We start from the raw sequence: 22,149 nt of genomic DNA on the forward strand, positions 1-22,149 counted from the left end.
GTATGCTGGCTTAAAGGAATGAATCCCTGTCCTGTTTGTTTCATGGGGGACCCTTTCTCCCATTACAGAAAAATTGGCAGCTTCCAGTTGTGCAGAGCTGTGTGCACAGCCAGGGAAGGGGCAGGCTTGCCAGGGGTTTGTTGCCTGTCAACAGAGAATGGCACTTTGTGGAGTGTGGCTGGGGTGGACCTGTGACTCCTCTCTGCTGCCAGTCCTTATTACAGGCCATAATCCTCTCCAAAGTTATTCCTGCCCTTTGTCTTTCTCTTGTGGGCAGATGTTCCCTGTTCTTTATGAAGCATTGATAAATGAGTGAGTAGGAACAGAAATATTGAACTGGATGAGCTGTTTTAGCAGTGGGTAATTCTGTGGTCCATGCAGCATAATTAAAGGTCAACGTGCACCTTCCTACGTATGGTCACTTTGTGTGTTTGAAGTTTTACCTTAGACTTAAAGACTTTCCCTGCACAGGAGGAGGTGTTATAAATTAATGAACTGACCTACTCTACCTCTCGCTACACTCTGGAAAACCACTTTTTTCTGTAAACTGTGGGCACTACCCATTGGGAAGTGCTGCACAGGGCTGCATACAGTTACAGTGCTATATATGGAACAATTTAATAGGGTATATGCTGGTCTCTGTGCCTTTTTTTACCTTTTCTGGTTTATCCTATACAAAATAATTAAGCAGCCTAATGGAGAAGGCACAAGAGAAGTGCCATTTTCTGAACATTGCAGTGATGTAGCTCCAGTGTCTGGCAGAGGGACTCATATTGAGCCATATCAAGCACCTGCTATTAAAAGTAACACACTAAAGCAGGATTCCATCAATTTGCTGTTTGGGATTTTTAATATTCATAAAAGTATATTTCTTGAGGCAGCAGGGATAGCAATGAAAGGAAGGACAGCTAACATCCGCATCTTCTCCATGTGATTAGAGTATTTGCATCAAATACTTTATTATGAAGGCTGGAGAACAAGAAAAGCACATTCAGCATCATATGTTATGGCACAATCCCTCTCTGGTAGAGCAAACAATGGGACCATTATACAAGCTGACATATTTTTTGTTTCTAATATATTCTGCTTCTTTGTGTCTGTGTGTGCTTAAATAGCAGGCACAGATGTACTGTTTCCAAAGGTCTTTGACTTGTCATGAGAATACTGTCTTTACCAGTAAAATAAATTGATTACTAGTGACAATGTTAACTATTATACAAAGAACACAGCTCTGGTGGGCTTTGTTAGATTTTAAAGAAAAGGTGATTATTTCTTCTTTATGACAGTTTGAAAGGTTTGCCATGTGGATATGGAAAGATTTTGCTCATGAATATGCAGAGGAATGGCAACAGGCCGGGGAGCCAGATCTTCACATTGACCGTTGGCTGTGATTGAGATGGAAGAAGAAATAAAACACGAGACAAACACAGAATGTACAAAACCAGCATGAGAGGTGGTTGTTAGAATATCCAAGTGTGAGGATATTGTGCAATATTGTAGTTGGGGTATAATATCAAATTGATGACATAGTTACAGGGAAAACAGTGCCAGTGGGATGATGCACAGGGCCAGGTTCACTGTAAGGCCACCAAATTCTTGAATATGGCTAGGGATTTTTACTTGATGCTGTGATCAAGTGTCCTCTGAGCAGTGACATCAGTAAACTGACCTATGACACAAGGCAGTATACCTTTTATATCAAGATGTGTTGCAATTTTTCTGGGAAGCATTCTAATTTGCTGGAGAAAAAACAAACAACAACTCATACAGGTACTGCAGTGTGCTATAGCAGAGAAATTAATGAAGGAACAGACTGAAAAACACAGCCACAAAATACCTACTTGTTATACTACAATGGCTTTTCAGAGATTTTTCCTTTTATCATGTGAAAAATTACAAAAGGCACATTTAGAGTAAGATTTTTACTAGAACCTTTACATTTGTGCAGGTTTTTGCACTAAAAACAGATTCAAAAAGTTCCCCTTCTACATGTTAAAATAATTTGGGATCTTTTCCAATCTAACTGAAGATGCTACAAATATTTTGTGTAATGAGATTGGAAATTATCCATTTGCTCCCCCTAGAAAAGGCTATGAGTTCTCCCTTGATTGCCGTTCGGATCACGCTGCTAAACACCAATTTAGAACACAAATCAGGCTCCTTGTTGATTGCAGTTCAGTTCATGCTGCTAAATACCAGTTCTCTGATCAGCAAGATGCTGCTCTGTGGGCTGTGACCTGGGCCTCCCAAAGCCATGGATGCTCAATTTTTACATAGGTTGCACTACTAAAATTAGGTTTATCCTATCCAATCATAATTAAGGATACAGTTCTTACCTGATCCTACAGCAAGCCTTCCCTTTCATATTCAAATGTTTTTTAGGTACTCATCTAGAATTAGTGACAACTGTGCATTCCTTGGGCACATGAAATCTGTCTTTCCTTTAAATCATTGACTCTTGGTCAAATATCTATGACATCCTTAATGCATTTTATCTTCCTCCTGTTTAAAGACTTTCTCTTAGATTAATTCTTTTTCAGGTTACTGAATATTTTTTGATTTTCCTTACTGATCAAAATGCTAATGGTCTTCAGGTCAGAGTGAAAGAAAGAACAAGACTCCTAAAATCTAGACTGCATGGCAACATCTTGCTGATAATGCATCTTTTTTCTGTTCTTGACTGTTAAATCCTTCTTGGTGTTGCATAGCCACTGTTACCCCATTTCACATCATTTGATTCCTGCCCCAGTGCTTTTTTTCCCTGCCTCCTGTCCTGTACAGCACCTCCAGCCCCAGCATGTCTGCAAACTGGAAGTAGCATTCTGTGTGAGTGCTCTGGTAACCCTCTTTATGGCAGACTGACTTCTGAAAACAAGCTCATCAGTGAATTCAGCCCCTGTTCCACCATGGGAGTCTCTAGGAGAGAGCATGAAATGTTCCTCTATTCGTTCTGTGATCGATGGTGAAATGTGGTGTAAGACAGAAGCTGCTGCTTGGGGTGGGTTTCTTCTTGTCAGGACTTTGTACATCTTCACACTTCCCATCCCCCACTTCCATATTGCTTCTAAAACTTCAAGTGAATTCTGTGGCATTTTTATGGGCCATAGAGCTACCTCGATATGTTTAGGAAGACTTGGCTTTTGTACTTCTTCCAGTTCTCTGCTTCATCATCCTGCTCTTATTGTACCTGTCCAGTCTTCCTTAGGTGTCCCTCAGCCTAGTTCTCTCTGATCTTCACACTTAAAGCAGCTAAAATCCATCCCATGCTCCTGCCTTATTCTTAATATGACTTCATGTCTGTGTCCATTCTGCCTCTGTTGACTAATATTGTCAAAAATGCAGAATATGTCATAAAGAACAGCATTTTAAAAGAAACAGGTGTCCAGACACAGCGAGGAAGTACAAAAACTATCTGATCCTTTTTTCAACATTTCTACACTACTGTTCTGATTAATAAACCTGCTTTACCCTGTTTGTTTTCAAATTGCTGAGAATTTACTATGCAGCATGTAAAAAAAAATTCTTACTGAAATCCTGTAGAGACTTGGACGGGACAGACCCTAAACTGAATGAAAGATGGAATATGATAATAGAGGAGACTGAATCCAAGTTTGCTTTTTCATAGCAATTTCTAATCAATCCTTATGTATCGTGTGGTCATATTTATAATGAAAATATTCTCATTAAATAAGAAAAAGCATGAAGTGTTCATTCAAAAGCATCTACCGGCTGCATATACTGTATTAATAGAAAGACTGATATACCTAATCAGGGGTTCACATTTCAAACCAGGAGGCCTAGCAGCTTCTGAGATATAAGTAAATGAAAATTCATGATTCTGTATTGTGCCCAAGAGCCAACTTTACTGCTATTGCCATATAATTATTTATAGCTGCAAACTATCAAATGGAATTGCTTACCACCACCTTGCTGCATGTGGTAATTGATGTGAAGTGAGGCATTGCGTCCCCAGCTGACCCCAGCATCCTGAAAGTCAGATGGATTTTATCTAACTCAATTATGATTGATATTATCAAAATCCGTGAAGCACGACATGGTATAAGGGGCTTTCTAAGTGTATCTATTGATTGTTTCTCTGTGTCTCTGTGTGTGTGTGCATTTCTCAAGGCTGTGGCAATGGAGCTGTGTCTGGGGAAAAGAAGAGCAGTATTACTAACAGTTTCCATGTGTAAATATATATTTCTGAGGGCTTAACTTGCCCTCATTGCCTCATAGGGACTGCCAGAACTTGTACTACAAAACCCCGGGTTCACTGGCAAAGAATTTTGCTACAGTAAGAAAATTTGCCAGTATGGTTGGTGGAAGTGAAAAGCAAAATGTTCTGTGATCTGCTTAGCTGTGACTAGAACAGGACAGGAATTCCTGTGTGCCAGTTCTGGGCCATTCCTTCACTCCACTGGAGCACAGCAGTGGCTGTGCTCTGTGCAGGGAGCTAGCCCTACACACTGGCTCCTGCAGAGGTTTGCAAAAGCAGGCATAAGGCTGGAGCAATGAAATGAAGATTTCCCCCAGCAGTATTACAGCTTCCAGCAATCTGGAGTTCAGGGACTCCTGTTTTGATCTGCATCATTGTGTTTAATAATCTCTGATGGACATTTCCTGTCTTAATTCTCTCCAGTCACCTTCTGAACTCACAATTTTAACATCCAAATTTAGTGCAGAAGTCTGTTTTGATAAAATAGAAAACATGTAAAGTAATATATATTTCTATATGCCTGCTGTTTTGTAATTTTCCAGATTGCTCCCTAAATGATGCAGTATTATGAGAAATGGTGACCATTTATTCCCAAATCACCTTTTCCATGTCAAGAAGCATTCTTATAGCCTCCTCACAAAAGCTTCCTCAAGATTTCCTGTCCTAATCAGAGGAATCTTATCTAATTAATTTTTAAAAACCCTTTCCAATATGTTATTTTCATTATTATTTTCCTCTATGTTATTCTGTAATACCATGTTTGAGATCAAACGCTGAGAAATATTCATGAATCACGGGTGCTTTGCATAAATAATGTTTTTTCCATTCCTCACCTAAGCATTGAGTTAATGTTTACTGTCCATAATTACTCTCCCACTCTGCTAAGTGATAATAAATTATTTAGGGTGGCATACTGTGTTTCTGGTTTGGGGTATTGTTTTCTTTTCCCTTCCCCCCACCTGTGCAATGTTTGCTTTTGTCAGCATCTTGTCTCTTCAGCCATTTTATCACCAAGTTGCTCAGAGATTCTTTGCCAAGCCTCAGTCAGTGTATGTTTTCACTGTCCTGGTAATGTTCTACTAGATATTAAATTGCCACCAGGATATGCACTCCTCCATTTTTCTAAGTCAGTTATGAATATGCTACAGCACAGGTCCCACTACAGAGTTCTATAGGAAGGTGCATACCCTTCACAATGAAAAATCAATTATTTAATCATCATTTAGTTACCAACATGTAGGATGGATGAATTTATATGCTGGAGAAGACGTTTCACTGCTCTGCCTGCCCTTTTTTTGATTTAGTTTTTAAGTTTTTTGGTGGCCCAGATTCAGCATAGCTCACTCAATAACAAATTTGGGAATTCAACAAGACATCTCCCTGGCCTGTTCTGGGGATTTATTTTGCAAAGGACATCTAAAGAGTCAATTCTTGCACCACTATGAAGTTGCAACAAATGAATGCCCAATGCCTGTGCAGCTGGAACAGGCTGGAAAGGTTGGAACAGGTTGTCCTCCAGGGATTTGTCAGCTGATGGGAATATCTATTAAGATGTTTTTTGTGAGGTTATAATGGGAAGTTTGGATGGCTTCTTAGGAAATAAGTTATAATGCCAGGTATTGACATTTTAGAGCTTTTCATTCACTTAAGTAAAAGTTCTAGTTATTAGCAAAATATACATTTACTTTCTTTACAGAGTTTCTATAGTGTTCTTTCTCTTTTTCACAGCTTCTTGGGACTTTCCCAGTACTGCACAAAGCAGCCATAGGGCTGACCTTACTGCCTTGCTCTTTGCCTAAGGACAAGGAAGTTAGTTTAGGAATGTTATCCTCTTCCCTGTAGGAATATAGTTAGGAGATTGCAATTGCATCCATACTCCAGCTATTGTGAGCTGTCAGACAGCCCCTTTGAGTCCTGAGTTACCTGTAGCTGTTACAGTATTAAAGGAAAGCTACATTTGCTCTTCCATCCTACCAGACCAGTCACACACCAGATCTCTTGAGCAGATGGGTCACGCCATCCTTTAACTAACACCTATGTGGGAAAATGAAAACCAGCTGAAGTGCACTGTAAGCAATGCCTCCTCTTTTTATAGCCATTAACTTTTAGTGAACCAAAGAAATAAGAGTCATTTTTAGAAGATTCAATATCCATTTCACAACAAGAAATTCACAGAGATGTGAAGTTTCTTGCTAGCTGTTCATTCTTAGAGAGATGTACATTTTCCCAATACATCTGGAAATGTAAAAGAATACCCACGAGAATACCTATAATGCACTACCCAAGACATGTTGACAGCATGCTTATTTTAAATTTCTCTCCTCAGAAAAGCAATATACCGCTAATTCTATTGCTACTGTTATTTAAACCCAAGTGGATAATATTTATTTGGGCTGTATCCTCAATATCTTCCAAATTTGCTTATCTACTCTATCAAAAGTTGTGCATTTTCCTTTTGCAACACTTATATCTTAATAAAAAAATCTCTTGTTCATTTTTGGCTTTTTGTTGTTTTTTTTAATCTTAAAGAATACTGCCTAACATAGGAAATGGATGAAGTTGGATTTTCTGACTTTGGTCATTCAAAGGAAACCAGTTTGCCTTGAGTGAGCCATCAAAGGCAAGGTGTTTATATCACACCTTAATTTTGGTTCTGAGTGTCAGCCAACAAGTAGGCACCTGGCCATGGGATTCTCCAGCACTTTAGCCTAGGTAACTTTCATGCTTCTACAGCATCTGACATGGAGTTCACCTGCTAGTGACTGACCCAGTGTTTAACAGTGATTCACCACTGGAAATAGTCTTTGAAATTCATAAATTCAAGGCAAGCCTGGTTTATGGGGACTGATAATGCTGTATTAGTTGCTGGAAGTTAATGAGGTCCTGTGTTTGAGTACAACCAGATTAAAATGAAAAACGAACCACATTACATTCTGTTTCGACAATTATTATCAGTTGGTTGTAATATAAATATGCAAATTTCTCAGCTTGAACTTTAACATCCTCTGTAGAGACCATTCATCTCTTTAAAGTATTAATTTAAGTTGTAAAAGGATCCATACATCATTGCATGTCATTTTGAAAACAAATATTAATCAATTTTACACTCTGAATTGCCACTGTGCAAGTGTAATGTCCATTATTTTGGAGCAAGTCAGTGGCAAGAAATTTACATATTCATTCTTGGCTTAAGAAATCATATGATAATACAAGTACAACACAAGAAATTCAAAAGACTTAAGACCTTATCATCATCTATTCAATGGCAAAAAGCCTGCCTTTGCATTCTCAATGCATTGGTATGCAGATTAGGAATATGTTTCTCATTCCTATCAGTATAACCTTGAAAGCTGGTGACAGCTGAAGTGTAGTCATAAGTTTTCTCTTCCAACAGAAAAAACAGAAAGAAAAAGAGGCAACAAAATGAGTGTAAAGGATACAGCAATTTCAAGTTTTATGATAAGCTTTTTGATAGTGTATCTGACTACTTAGACTGTACTATGTGGGTATGTAGCTTGAAAGTGTGTTATGTCTAGATTTAGCTAGAATTTTAATTGCAGGTACATCTCTGCTACTAAACTAAAGTTGATATTTCTGATATGAGAGTTAAACCTGTCTTTTGTTAGCTTACACTATAGGAAATAGTTGAAGATGTCTGCATGTTAAATATTGTCAAGGACACCAATTTTTATACCAGCTGTCTCCCAAAGAAAGGAGGCAGTTTCCAGTTGGAAGGCAAGCAGTGCCAGGCAAACACTGTGCTGGAAGCCTTGTCCTACTGAAACAGACAGGCAGCAAAGTCTGCAATCCAGGTAGCTTGCCTATTGTGGGAATCACAGCTACTGAATTCTTGTTTTACAGTCAGAATTGAAACAGGCAAGGGCAGAGGATAGGTTAAATGAAGCTTTAAGTGTAAGTCCTCACTCAGCAGTGGCTGCTCTTTCTCAGGTTTGAGTGTGTCAGTGATGAAGGTGAATCCCAGCTAATGCCAACAAGAATGCTGCTTCCACTTGAGAAAAGCAAATTGCTCTTCTGGATAGAACTGGAGACTCCAAAATGCCATTCCTGAGCTCCAAGATGACAGGTGGAGAAAAGAACAGCAGTGCAGGTATCCCCCTTATAGCTGCCTCATCTTTGTTAATTATGCAAAACCAGATTCTGAGATAATTGGCCTGGCAGAGGTTATACATAAGCTCCCTCTAGTGGATTATTAAGCAGGAATTTATAAAAGCACATCTTTTCTCTGACCATTATCTGTCACTCCAGGTGCACATGAGGCTACCATAGGCACCATGCTGTTTCATGGGGCGAGCTGTTGTTGTCTGTCCCTGCTTGCTGCCTCAGGAAATTCTGCGAAAAAATTCTGCCCATAAACCTGCAGTTATAACACGAGACAACTGCAGCACTTTTGGCTGGGCTTGCTATTCTTCACTCCTTGGCAGGGTCAGTTTGATTGCTGCTTCAGAATACTGATGTTTCTTAATCATCTGCCTTTGTTTTCTGGTTAAGTGAATGGGTGAATACTTTGCCACACGTCGTCTGTCAATCCAACACAGTGGGAAAGGACAGTTGAAGCAATACACACTCTCTCTGATTCATAAATTTGTCATTATAGCATAATCAGGTCATTTGCACTTGCCCTGGTCTTGCACAGGCTAATTCTATATTCCTGAAAAAAGTACACTTGGTTACATTGCTCTGCCTCTTTGTCCCCCTGGGCGTTTATTCAGACCAAAACTGCAAAGGCAATATGCAAGACACTCGTGTTCCTTGTTTGCACAGTTCATGCAGGTCAGAGGAAAATCATAAAGAGGACACGTGCAGTGGCCAGATTAAAATGCAACAGTGCATCAGATATGTCAACTGGATTTAGGATTATAACAGACATGTAAGCAATTAGGGTATTTGCTAGTTCAAAATACTCACATGAATGAACCCACATTATCTTCTGAAAAGCATAATAATATGTAATTGCAGTAACAATTCCTCTTCCATTATGTCCTAGACATCAACATTCTATAATATCCTGCACAATCGATTGCAGGCAAGCCCTCAGTAAGAGAAATACTCCCAGATGTGGTAATGTCCCAACACTGTGGCTGCTACCTAATATTAAAGAATTACAGTAGAAATGTTTCAATAAGAAAGTAGAAGCATTTCAGTTTTTATGTGGCATAGATTGCCACAGACACTGCCAAGCAGCTTTATAGAGTTCTAAATCTTCATTCAATGCCCCTTTACATCATTTGAATGAAGATTTAAGCCTCAATAAAACTTTCTGAGTGCTTGTGGCCATCTTTGCTGTATAGTAATCAAAGTGGGGTACAAGCAGACGAAAGCACTGTAGTGCTCCTAATGATCAACACTATATCTAGTCACATTTTCCTTTGTAAGATGAGTTGTCTTAAAGGCTGTTTTCATGGATGGCGCAGCAGTACACATAGAAACAGGCATTTATATCCAGCTTTTATGCAATCCTTTAAAACATTGCTTTGGGGGTTGTGGGTATTTTTGTTGCTTCTTTTCCCCCCATATAATGCTTATTTCCTCTATAGCTATTTTTAATTAATTTATTATATGGAATGTATTTGGGAAAAAATAACAGGAAGTAAATGAAAGCTAGTATTTAAAGGGTAACTTTCCACAACATTACAGCTGCATTTCCTTGTTTACTTATCAATCTCCAACTGTAATTAAGATATTGCAGGGCAATGAGTTGTGGCATTGAATTAGAAGCCCAAATGAAAATAAGCTTCTAGTTAAGATATTAGCTGGGAAATTCAACACATGCTGGTTCATTTCAAACACAAGTTATGACTGAGCGGAATTTGAAAGAAACTTTACTGTGAGAATCTGCTCTTGAAAGAGTACATGGTTTGTTTCAAAAATAAGGACACTCATTCAGGAAGAACTTTGAAAAAGAAATAGTCAGTCAGTTAATTGTGGAGAGGATTTGGTGTTTGGATCCTCCTGCAGAGGAAGGTGTAGGATCATTGTGAGGATCTGAGCATTCACAAACTTCCACAAACGGAAAGTAAAGTACAACTTCCCTCTTGAAGTTAAGACTCCAACCACAAGGTGTTTTATTTTTCATTATGTTTTACTTTACATCAGGGTTTTCTGTTAATGATTAAAGTCTCTGAAACTGCTCCCCTTAAGCAGTTACCTTCAAAGAGGGATCTGTCTGGACCCATATAGCTCTGTATTAGAAATCTGGTGTAGAACTGTCTCTGTTACGTGCTTTCCCTGTTACTTTGGCAACATCATTCTTCCTATTGAAAAATAGTGAAATGCAAATCTTTATTGGTAGGTCTACTAAGAACATTATGTGGCAACTACTGTCTGTGAATTACACAATGGTTTCTGTGTAATCCTTAAAAGACACAAAATAAAAAATATGAGGAGTATATCTTAAGAGTAACTGAAGCTGGCAGCAGTCTGCAAAAGCAGTAGTACCAGTGTGAAAATCAAGCTCTGATTGTTTCCCCTCATTTTTTAATGGGAATTTTAAAGAAGACAAAATGTGGAAGTTGCTCAGCCCATCTCCTCTTGGGAGCCAGGCTGTTTCTGGTTTTGAAAAAGACAGGAGCTGACCTGCAAAGGGAATGCACCGGTTACCAAGGCACTCAAAAATGGGCCGCTCACATGCTCGTGAGGGAGCTCTTCCAGGTTTTGTAAAAAGATTGCAGGTTTTACTAAATCAAATGGAGACAAGCTGATTCTTTGGCCTTGTCTTGGGGAAAATTGTCTCATTTCCAGTTCCTTTGTCAAGAGATGAAAAACTGGAGGCACTCCATAGAAGAGAGCACCAGGGTGGGTGCTCCCCTTGGACAAGAAGGGCCAGCAGTAGCCCATCCTTCCCCTTGCTGATTTTTGGCTCAAAAGGTTAACACATTGACCTTAAGTCAAACTTACTGTTTCAAGTTAAATTAACTATAGTTTTCAGCACATAAAATATGCAGGATCGAACTGTAAGGGCAAATGAAGGCCTTGTTCTCCAAAACACCATTGCCTTACCAAAATTTGCAGAGTTATCTCAACTTTGACCACCAGAAAACCAGGCCTGAGGGCTCAGGCTAGAGATTTGCAGCTGAAGGATCAGAGTAAAACTCAGAAAAAAAGGTATATTTCCCTTTTGGGTTCAAAATGAGAACTGAGTTTAACATAATTTCCAAATGATTGATCCCAAGCAGTAGGTTAGGAGGGGGATGTTTTGAACAATACTGTCCCTTCCTTTCCCTTGTATTTCTTTGTAAATAACATATTACCTATATTAAGGTAAACTGAATCTGTTAGACAATTACCTAAGGGGATTGTGAAACTGGGGTCTGCATTATAAAGCAAGTGAAGTTATGACAGCTGTGACCCCAGAGGAATCAAGGCTGAATAAAGACTGTCTCCATTGCAGACAAATGATGATAAAGTGATCCTTTTAGCCAGCAGTCAATGGAACCTGACAAGGCCAAACCTCCAACTAATGAACAGCCCAACCTTTGCTACCACGGAGATGTACTGAAAGTTTAATCTCAATAAGCATCAAAATACATTTGGCCAAACATTTTTAACAAAAGAGTGGCACATATCATTAAATGGCCATGAAGTTAGACGAGTGAGGAGGAAAATAGGAGCATGGGGGTGTGTATTCTTACTGTATCACAGGTGCACAAAATTGCCTTGATAGAACAATATCTTATTTTTCTTCTAAAATTGAATTTCAGATGGTACCTACGTCACACAGACCTAATAATACAGAAAGCAATTGTCTCAATGATTCCTATTAAATCTGTGCATTTCCAGATCCTTATAGAGTAATGTCAGTTACAGAACAATGTCAGGCTGACGGACGCAGCACAGCGTTAAAGAAAAAAAATCATGCACACAATAGGCCAGCTGCACATTAATAAATATGTAATGTTTGATTAAAAATATGGATCGTATTTTTCCCCCCAATTGCTGACTACCCCTAAGGCAGAAGATGTGATCTGGCTTCCACTGATGGGTTTATTTCTTGCTTGCTTTGAAAATACAAACTAAAATGTTTTCCTGTCCCAGCTGTTTCCCATTGTTCATGTTTATCAGCTCAAAGGGTGAACAGAGGAATAAAAAATACGCTCGCATTTCAAATGTGCCAGTCAGTCAATCTATTGTTAAAAGAAGAAAGCCTAATTGTCTGTGCTGGCAAACTTCTTTTTGGTGAATGTCCAGTTTTTAAGAAAAGCTATTCAGCTGTGCCATTTGTTTAATACATGCATAAAAAAGCACATAAAATCACAAGTTTTCTGTGGGATGGGATGGGGGGTGGGGAAAATCACATTTCTAAGTTATATCCTTGAAACATTCAAGTAGTAACCTAAGTAGTAGTCCATGGATTAGTTTTCTGTTATTTATTGATCTGAATTAGTGGCTAGAAGGAATTTTCAGGGAATAAGAGCTAATGCCCTAAAATTGAAATTGGCCTCCCTCTCCAAATCTTACATTTTACTTCTTTAAGAAGCAGAACTTCTTCCAGATTTCTTCACCAATGCAGTGGTGAAAGTCTTTTCCAGTTATATTCACAAGAGTTTTATGTTTTAATTTCAGCTACTACTATTCTTCATTTCTTCAGTCCTTCATACTAACACAAAGTGGGAATCTGGATGGGGAGAGAGCAGAACTACTTTTCTGAATAGGAGAATCTTCTGTTTTTCTCCAACTCTTGTGATAATTAGGCAGCTCTATCCCATCTTTGACTTGCTCTCCCAGCTTGTGCTGCCAGTGCTGCTCTTCCAGCTTTCAAACCAAGCCCAGTTAATCAGAACTGACACTCATTTTATGCCATGCAAATGAGCAAGTATTTAACTCACAGACTACTATATTTACCAGGACTGTGTTAGTCCATCTTCCTAGTGCAGTTTTTCTTTGAAAGCCTTTTGAGGACAGGGTCATCTTTAGTTCCTCAGTTGTACAGCAGCAAGTGCAAAACATTCTTACAATTTGAAATATTAAAAAAGCACATTAATATAACAAATTATTGTGATCATTTGCTAGGAACTTTCCTGTTTTTCTAGGTTTTTCTTCTTTTTGATGGGAGAAGAAACAAGTAAGTGGCATTATCATCCAGCTATCACCCCCTTGTGACACTGAGATGTCACTCACAGCAAATTGTACAGATCTTTCTTACATGAGGAGTTCAATAACTCCTCGTGACATCTAAATTACCATTCCTGAGTGTCCAGGTTAACACCTCACAGGCATGAATAAAGCAATAAGGTAATTGTCCCAAGAGCTCTGCACATCCAAGTATCTGCTTTGGTCATCCTGGGCTCATGTTCACCAGGAAGTTTGAGAGAAAAATACTTCCTAAAACTGGAAATTGGGCATCTGGGGATGAGCTACCTCACTCATTAGGGTGAGGACTTGGGTTTTTTCTAAATCTGCCCTTATTAAAAGTTACTGGCACATATGAAGGTATTTCATACAGGAAAGCACAGTGGCCCCCACCCTCACCCACCCGCCATGACCAGCCATTTCAGAAACTTCAGAAAATTCATTGATTTGGCAGAATAAAAGTGATACAGAATTATTCTAGAGACAGTAAAACCAAAAAGGAGAATTACTAAATAAAACAATTAACGTGCAGCAGGTGGAAGGGATGCAGTCAGGGAGTGACATGGGGCTGAATTGTAGCAATTTATTTGGAAGATTTTTGTCATTGTCTTAGGGACTTCTTAAACAAAATAGCAGGTACACAGCTCTGGAAGGATGGTGCACCCTGTGACAGCAGGCAGCAGGTGAAGACCCCCCAAGGGGCAGTTTGGTAGCCAGAGAAGCAAACAGATGGGAAGGGGTGCAAGAGGGGCTGCAAACTCTCCTGGGGGAGCACAGGCCCTCTGCAGTTCCGCAGGAGCTCCAGTGCTGGAGCTGCTGGAAATAGATTCAGCCTCTTTCTGTTTGTAAAATTTATGGAGAACAGTGTTCTCTTCTGTTAACCATTCATACTGCCACAGCTGGACAACAAGCAACACTGAATTCTGGAGATACACAGGGCAATTTCTTGAAACCCACTATTAATATTCTGTAGCTCAACTATTAAATTGTAGCAGATTTCTCCATTAAGGATGAAGAAATATTTTGGTTTAAATTTGATAATCAATGGTCTGCTTAGAAGGCTTCAGTTAGCAGACTATGAACTGTTCATCACATCAAATCTACCAGATGTGGGCCGATTTTGAATTCTTTTTTTTTTTTTCCCCCAGAAAAGAAACTGAATTTAAAAACTAGCAGCCTAGAGTCCTGTGTCTCTGAATTGACACTTAGGGCTTGATCAATCTTTGCTTACTAGGGTTTCTCTGTAATGATACGGTGACATAACATTAGGATATTTCTTAAGATCTGATAAAGCACAAAGCAGTGGCTCTCCTGAAAACACAAGCTCATAGTTACACTGATTTATACGAACTGAAACTCTGGGTGTTGCTGGCTGGTGATGTTCCAGCAACAGAGGCCCAGGACAGATGTCCATTGTCCTGTGATTTGTGTAATCTCTTGCCCCAGTCAGTGCAGACATAAAACAAGCACAGATCAAAGTGGAACAGGGCTCTTCACGTGTGTTTGGGTCCAGGTCAGAGACGAGCAAATTGTGACTCACATGTCAGTCAATACCACAAACGTGAATGTGCCTTCCCAAGTCCAGCAGAGACCTCCCGTTTTGTCACATGAAATGGCAAGTCCATCAGCTCAGCAAGGGCTGGAAATTGCCACTTCTCCAGCACCATTCTGGCACAGGTTCTGCAGGCAGAGACATGAAATGGTGAGCCTAGATCAGGGGACACTTAGGAATTCACTGACCTTCCAAAGCAGAGAGGAATTTGGTATTAGTTACTGTGTATTAAGTAATTGTTAGCTATTTTAAAGACTTCACTATTCCAAAGCTGTTCCACAGGTGAAAGTCCAACTCCTGCTAGGAGCACTCCAGGGTAAATCCCTGCCTGAATAACTGGCACCTTATTTTAGCCAGACACCAACTGTTTTCCAGTAGGGAAAACGGAATTCTTTTTCAGCTGATCATTCCTTGGTTTAAAAGAATATTTATTCACAATAGTTCTTCCTTAATTTCTTTTTTTAATGTAAAAAGAGGTAATTTTCTCAGTATGAAGCTCTTCTGTATTCTTTGTCCTTTGGGAGACAAAATAATTGGCAGAATTAGTAATATTCTTGAACTTGTAATTGTCTAATGTCTTAGTGTTCTAGATGGAAAATCAATACATTATGATGTGTCCCAAGCCAATTTAATATAATTTTAAATGTGATGGTTTGAAACTGTCTGAAATGCCTGTTTGAAATCCTGCATATCTACATCTAGTGATTCAGAAGCTCATAGCAGAGGGTAGTTGGGTGCTCTATCTCCCTGGATAAATCTGTCTCTTCCTGGCTATTTGCTGTTTTAACTCTGTCAGGCAGGCAAAAACTTCTGCTGTGACTGATTTTCCTTCAGTGGCCCAGATCTTTTCCAAGAATTCTGATGGAGACAAGAAAACACCCTGCACTGATTAACATATCACCTTTAATATACCTTTTTAAAATTATATTTAGCAGTTTCTTGTGTAATATCAACTTCTTTCAAAAATGGTTCTCAGTACAGGATGGGGCATTGGGCCGGACAGTTCAGGCATTATTTTATTACCATAACAATTTCCTGCATCTGACACACTCTCCATGACAGCATCCATGTTATCCACTGTACAACCATTTTACACAGTAGAATTTACACCCTAGACCAAAACTTTGAATTGCATTGTAACATACTGTAAATAAAACACTGACACTTCTTTTTAAAATTGAAGTGCAGCACAGCAGGGGACTTTCAAATGTAATTAGCACTAATGCATCTCTCTTTCAAATTAAGAAATATGTTTTCCTATGGTTCTGTGTCATCCCTGGTTTGGAAGACAAATTCATAGACTTTTATAAAATGCAGCATATGAAGCCCATGTCGTGCTTTTTATCATTTTCCTACTGCCATCAGGAAGTACAGTTTTCTTACAGGCTTGTGGGCCATCTGTTAGATATGAAATGCATTGAGGGCTAAAAAATCACTGCTTTTCTTGGTTTCTGTGCTGCTTTCCTTGTAGATACCAGGCACTGTTTTGTTTTATGCAATATGCTATAGTATCTTGCAGTAAGCAGAACAATTAATTTCCTCTCAAATCGTGGTCATGCACCCAAAGCAAAGACTTGTGACATTCCATAATAGGTGTTATGTATAGTGGGTGTCAAGAGTTGCCTAGATATGCTGATAATGAGCCATACTTTTGAGGAGTCATAATCAATCATTCTTCATTTAGAAAGTCAGATCCATCAGCCTGTCATCAAAATGTCATAACCCATTGATCTCACATTACAATCAAGGAATCTTGACTCTTATTAATGGCATTCTGTTACGCCAGTAACATCAGCAATCATTTTATCATTTATGATAATTTTATCATTTTACTAGTATCATTTAAAACACTGAAGTTAGTGACTAAATCCATTCATCCTTTTCTTAATCCCTGTTAATAGTTACTATTAATTCTAACATAGCTGTGTTAAAACTTCAAACAATTTTAGATCCAACATGATCTGTGAATGGAAATAAATAAGAAAAAGCTCCTGTGAGTCAGAAAGACCTGAGTGGATTGGATTCCCTTCTGGGGGTCATTCTACCTTGCTCTCATAGTTGGTGATGTCAACACAATCTTTTAAGAAGTTACTTCCTGTTATCTCAGTGCTGCCCATCTGTTATTCCTGTATCTCCCGATGACATGTCACCAGTGGTAGTGACAATTTCTTATCCACTGCTGTCAGAAAAAGAATAGCTTAGGAGCTTGGAAACAAATTTCAAACTAAAAGTTGCTTTGAAGTTTGATCTGCTATTCAGTGAAGCACACTGTAGAAGAAATAGTAAACATGTCAAGATAAAGGGAGGAAAAAAGGGAGTGAGAACAGTGGAGCAGGATAGAGATGAGCTGCATTTGCATACATTTCCAATGTGCCTTTCAGGCACAGATACTTTAGAGATGCATAGCCCTGCTGCCATGTGGGATTTTAATCTGTGCTTTAGGAGTAGGGAACATACATTGTCTGGTTGAAGTAACTGTTGGAGACAGAGACTAATCTTTTTATTAGTGGGACTTTTCTGCCATACAGGAATTTACAGCAAAACTCTTCCAATACGTGGGAACAGTCAGGACTCCTCTCTTAATGCTAAAAGGATTTGTTGCCATTTTCACTTCAAATTTTACAAATCTAAAATTACAATATGATTCTGGAAAAAAAATGGTAGCAGTAGAACACTATACAGAAACATGATTATTTTCAAACACATTATTTTTAATAAAATCAAACATCCCCATGGAAAGTTTCATGCTTGATGAACAGTTATTTCCTAGAAGGAAAGTATCCAAATGGAATTTTTTACCTGCTCTAATAATTGCAAATTAACTGGGATCAGGTTTGCCAAGTCCTAGGAGCCCGCTCTTGGCAGCCAGCTCCCTGCAAGACTCTCCCTCACAGCAACAAGTTTGTGGAATCAAGCCCTTTGTTTGGATCAGTGCTCATCCCTTCAGGCAGAGCTAATCGGCTAATTCAATCACACTGGCTATTTAATTAATAAGGAAGCCCAAAATTCCGCATGAGATGAAAGGATGAAGAGCCCAGGAATGACCCTTGATAATAATAAAAGGTAATTACAACCAAGAATTGCATTATTCAGACTTTGTTATTGACATGATAAGCACTGCCATATGCCGTGCAAGCTGTGATATGCACCCTACTGCTCGGAGGTGCAGCAAAGCTCTGAGGTGCCACTGCTCGCTGGGTTTCCATGCAAATGTGGCTTCAGGTGAAGAACTGAACACTGTGAAACCAGAAAAAAACAAAACTTCCCAGCAGTAATAACGGGAAAGCAGCCTGGCCACTTTGTTACCTGTGTTCAGGTAGAGCAGTAGCACTTGTAAGATTCATTTCTCTGTTTAGAAAGACCAGGGATGTGAAATACCAGATCCATCTTGAGGGCATCAGGGTGCTGCATGGGGAAAAAGACCCCAAAACTGCCATATTGTTATGTTTATTATGAAAATTAGGTTCCTTGTGGAAAAATGAAAGGTGTTTTTGCAGGATCTACTGGGAAAGGGATGGGGAACTACAATGAAAAGTACATTCCCAAAAGCAGTTTCTGCCAGAATGAAAAATTTCCACAGAAATTTGGTCCTATTTTATTTACACCATGCAAAGAAGTGTCTGCTGACCCCAGTGAAGCAGTATGTAGGGGGTGCCCAAAAGACACTGGGCATGAAGGAAAATAACAAGACTACATCACCTGCAGCATCACTTTCCTCCCAAATCATTATTTTGTGTGCTAGTTCCTAAATATTACCAAGTTCTTGGGACCTAGAATTAGAAAATGGAGATAAGATATGGGCTTAATTTCTGGCTCAGCCTTTAAGTCCTTGTGGACCTGGGGCACACAGAATTTTGCAGTGGGTCCAGTTCTTTCTCCTGTGATTTATCTCTTCAGACTGTGCGTTCCTAACGTAGAGACCATGTCCTCAACTGGGTATAGTGTTAAAAGTCCCCAATTTGATTAGGGTTTCTTAGTCAAAGTTAAAAGTTTTATAAAATCTTCCCCAGTCCTTAAATGGTTCCAGAGTTTTATTGCTCATTAAAAGTCTGAATCTGAGAAGCAAAACGTATTTGATTTGTAATGAATGTAACCCTTCAGTAAGATCACAGCTGTAATGTTACAGAATCAGTCATGTAAAGAACAGTCACTGGAAGAAAACCTGCCTTCTTTTTTTTTTTCTCTTTAACCTCAATAGAGCAGTTCTTTTGTTAATTACAGTTACTGCACACTGTGATATTGAAGTGCTCTGTTCTCAAACATATTCTTATTTATTTTAGTCCTTTTTTTCCCAGGTAATGAAATGTCAGAACCCTACTTTTTCTGGTTTTGTAGTATGTTGATCAAAGTGACCTTTGCTTTGCGGCAGACACAAATCAATATAGCGCTCTGCGGTATTTGACAGGTAAAGGTGCAACATATAATAAATGGCAATCACTGACGAGGAGAGCAAGAAAATACCTGCCAACTTCAGTTCATACCGGCAATTTTCAGACAATGCCACATGTTATGTTCAAAGTAAAATTCATTCGTCCATCTAATAACAGAGGTGGGGGATATTAAAGGACTCAGTTTTGTTAAAGAAATGTTTCAACTCACAGTAATAATTCAGAGTCCAGTCCAGGTCTACAGCGGTTGGTTGCAAGTAAAGTTATTACATTTTGAAGACAGGTTAGAAGAGCAATTTTCCTTGCCATAAAGGAAAGGACACACACACACACACACACAGGGCTTTACCCAAGAAATGAAATAGTCATTATATACACCCATAGAAACATAGTCTCTTATTCTTTCTCCACACACACACACACACACACAAATTGCCTTAATATCCTAAAGCAGCTCTCCAGTGCAGTGTTTCACAGCCGAGTGTTTGATTTTCTCATATTCTTCCTAACCTGCTGTTAATTTACACACAAATGGAACCAATTTCTATTTAAATGCTTAATTGCAAGTAGTGTCAGCAAAGTATCTGCCAGAGATTTGAAGTCAAGAAAGCATCTGTATTTTATTGTACTCATAGGAAACTATTTTTATATTGTGACTAAAAGGCCCCTTTATTTTTCTGTTGTTCATAATACATGTAAGTTTACAACTCGCATTTAATGTTTATTTTCACAAGTGCTTTGCATGGAGCTGCTGATACACTGAAGGCAAAAAAAGGCCAATCCACAACATATTTGTGGCTGTTCAGAGCCATTCGATGTGGTTCAGTGAAGACACACCTAATTTATGAAGTCCAACTGCTGATGGTGTCCATGCAAGTGCAGTGTGTGCCTGCTAGCGCCTCATACCTTACCTGTGCGAAACCTGAGATTGAGACGCTGTGTTAACTTTTGATTAATATTGTCAGGATGTGACCATTTATTAGTACTAATGGTCAAATTCAGTGTTCAAGCTTACAGCTGAGCCTGAATTGTAAATCCAGCTGATGTTCTAAAAGCAGAGCAGCCTGCAAGGAAGAGGATTGCAAACACAGGGTCAGTTCAGTGGGTGACAAAACACAGCATCTTGTACCAACATGGAAAGGCCAGTTCTAGGGAATAAGTAAAGCAGCGCAAAATATTTCAGGAATCTTTTTCATCTGCTCCAGATTCTCTTTAATTTTGTAAACCTTTCATCACTTATCCTGGTCTTTTTCAGTAGAAATATTATATTACGTTAGTTATATTTTTCTGTGATAATACTATAAAAATGAGAATTCCTCTCCTTCTGGTTGCTACTGTGACTTTTTTTTGCTATTTTCTCACCCTTTCTTTATGAAAAGTGAGTTTATCCTTGTTGGTTTTTTTGTTGTTTTGTTTTTTTTTTTTGACAAACTACTGAACAGGGAGCAGGTGTTTTTTGTCATTTGTCTGCAATAATGCCAGACCTTTTCCTAAGCTGCTGAATGCATGATTAACTTTAAACTGTTCCTGCTTCTGTGTATCATTTTTCCTATATCCTGTTGTGTTAAACTGTACCCATCATTACCTGGGATAGGTCATGTACCCTAGTTCATATTAATCCATTCTGAATTTCTCACGCTCTCAAACTTGTGAAAAGCAGTTATTTCTACTATCATTATACATTTTGCCACAGGATATATTTACTGAAATCAGTCACTTAGTGCTGGTCTGTAAGGAACTATTAATAACAGCTGACCTCTCCAGCCTGGGAAATGTAGTTACATAGTGCAGCAAAACTTTTTCCTCATAGAACATCCTTGTTGTTTCAAATGATGATTCCATACTAAGTTATTAGATTCTGGCATGTTGTCAGGTAATTGACAGCTATGAAAAGACCACATTCATTCCACCCAAAGTTGCATGCAGTTGTTCTGCTGCTGTAAAGTGTGGGTTTAACAAGAAAGGAGTCTCTAAACGTCATAACCTTGCTGAGGGGGTTGTTACCCCAACTGGCAAATGCTCAACTGTGAGCAACAGATTTATTACCTGACATAATTAATGGCCTAGATAGTGACATTTCCCATATTATAGACAATCATGAATTATGAGCCCAGCTGCTAGCCTTCTCATTCACTGAAATCGGTTGATAAATATGTTTATTCGAGGTCAGCTTGGCCTCATCCATTAGAAATATTGTTTTTCTAAACATTACATTGATTTAATTTAACTCTAATCAATTTTAAATGGTTCTGACAATTAACAAAAGCTTCAAATATGACCTTAAAGTAATAGGATTCATTAGCTATGTTTAGGATTAAACTTATCCTAATAGGGCTATTTTTCTTCTGAGGGCATGTAGTAGGCCGACTGGTGGTCAGTCAAAATGAAATCAATTATTATAAATTATACAGTTTGGGTTGATTATGTCGTGCCTGCTAATTTGTATAAATAAGGACCTCAAACAATAGAAGCCATTTATTAATAACTATCTGTGTCCCAACCTGTATCACACTTTATGCTACAGCTGCAGGATCATCTGTTACCCATGAAGTATTATATTCTCTACTGCTAGGCATATATGCTAATTAAACCCATAATTAATTGTAATAGTTATAGTTAAAGTCAAAAATGCTGACAGCCTTTTTGGCCTATTATTCATGGCAATCAACTGATTCAAAAGGCAACGTAATCAACAATTCCTGCACTAGCCAGGGGATCATGATACAATGGCAGCACCAGTGACAGCTGGCACCCACAGGTCTTTGGGTACAATAGGAAATACAAACCTCTAGAACTGAAATGCCTTGGTATGAACAGTGCCCATTGTTTTTCTGAGGGAAAATAGAAGTGTAAGTCCTATTTAAGAACTGCCTCCCCAGTGCAATGGTTAACAGAAGGGCACAAGA

The 22,149-nt window shown here is 38.8% G+C and overlaps 1 long non-coding RNA gene across 2 annotated transcripts in view; it reads left to right on the plus strand.

The window, feature by feature from the left end:
• Positions 1-22,149, plus strand: part of LOC121664299 — a 193,062-nt gene that overhangs the window by 167,166 nt on the left and 3,747 nt on the right. For both annotated transcript variants that reach the window (XR_006015947.1, XR_006015948.1), the window contains exon 4: positions 8,165-8,324. This is a non-coding gene — a long non-coding RNA (uncharacterized LOC121664299). The remainder of the gene's footprint in view (positions 1-8,164; positions 8,325-22,149) is intronic.

The sequence above is a fragment of the Corvus kubaryi genome, unplaced genomic scaffold (genome assembly GCF_017639235.1).
Source record: "Corvus kubaryi isolate FWS band 111438036 unplaced genomic scaffold, C.kubaryi_AGA036_p1.0 37300, whole genome shotgun sequence".
Classification (NCBI taxonomy): domain Eukaryota; kingdom Metazoa; phylum Chordata; class Aves; order Passeriformes; family Corvidae; genus Corvus; species Corvus kubaryi.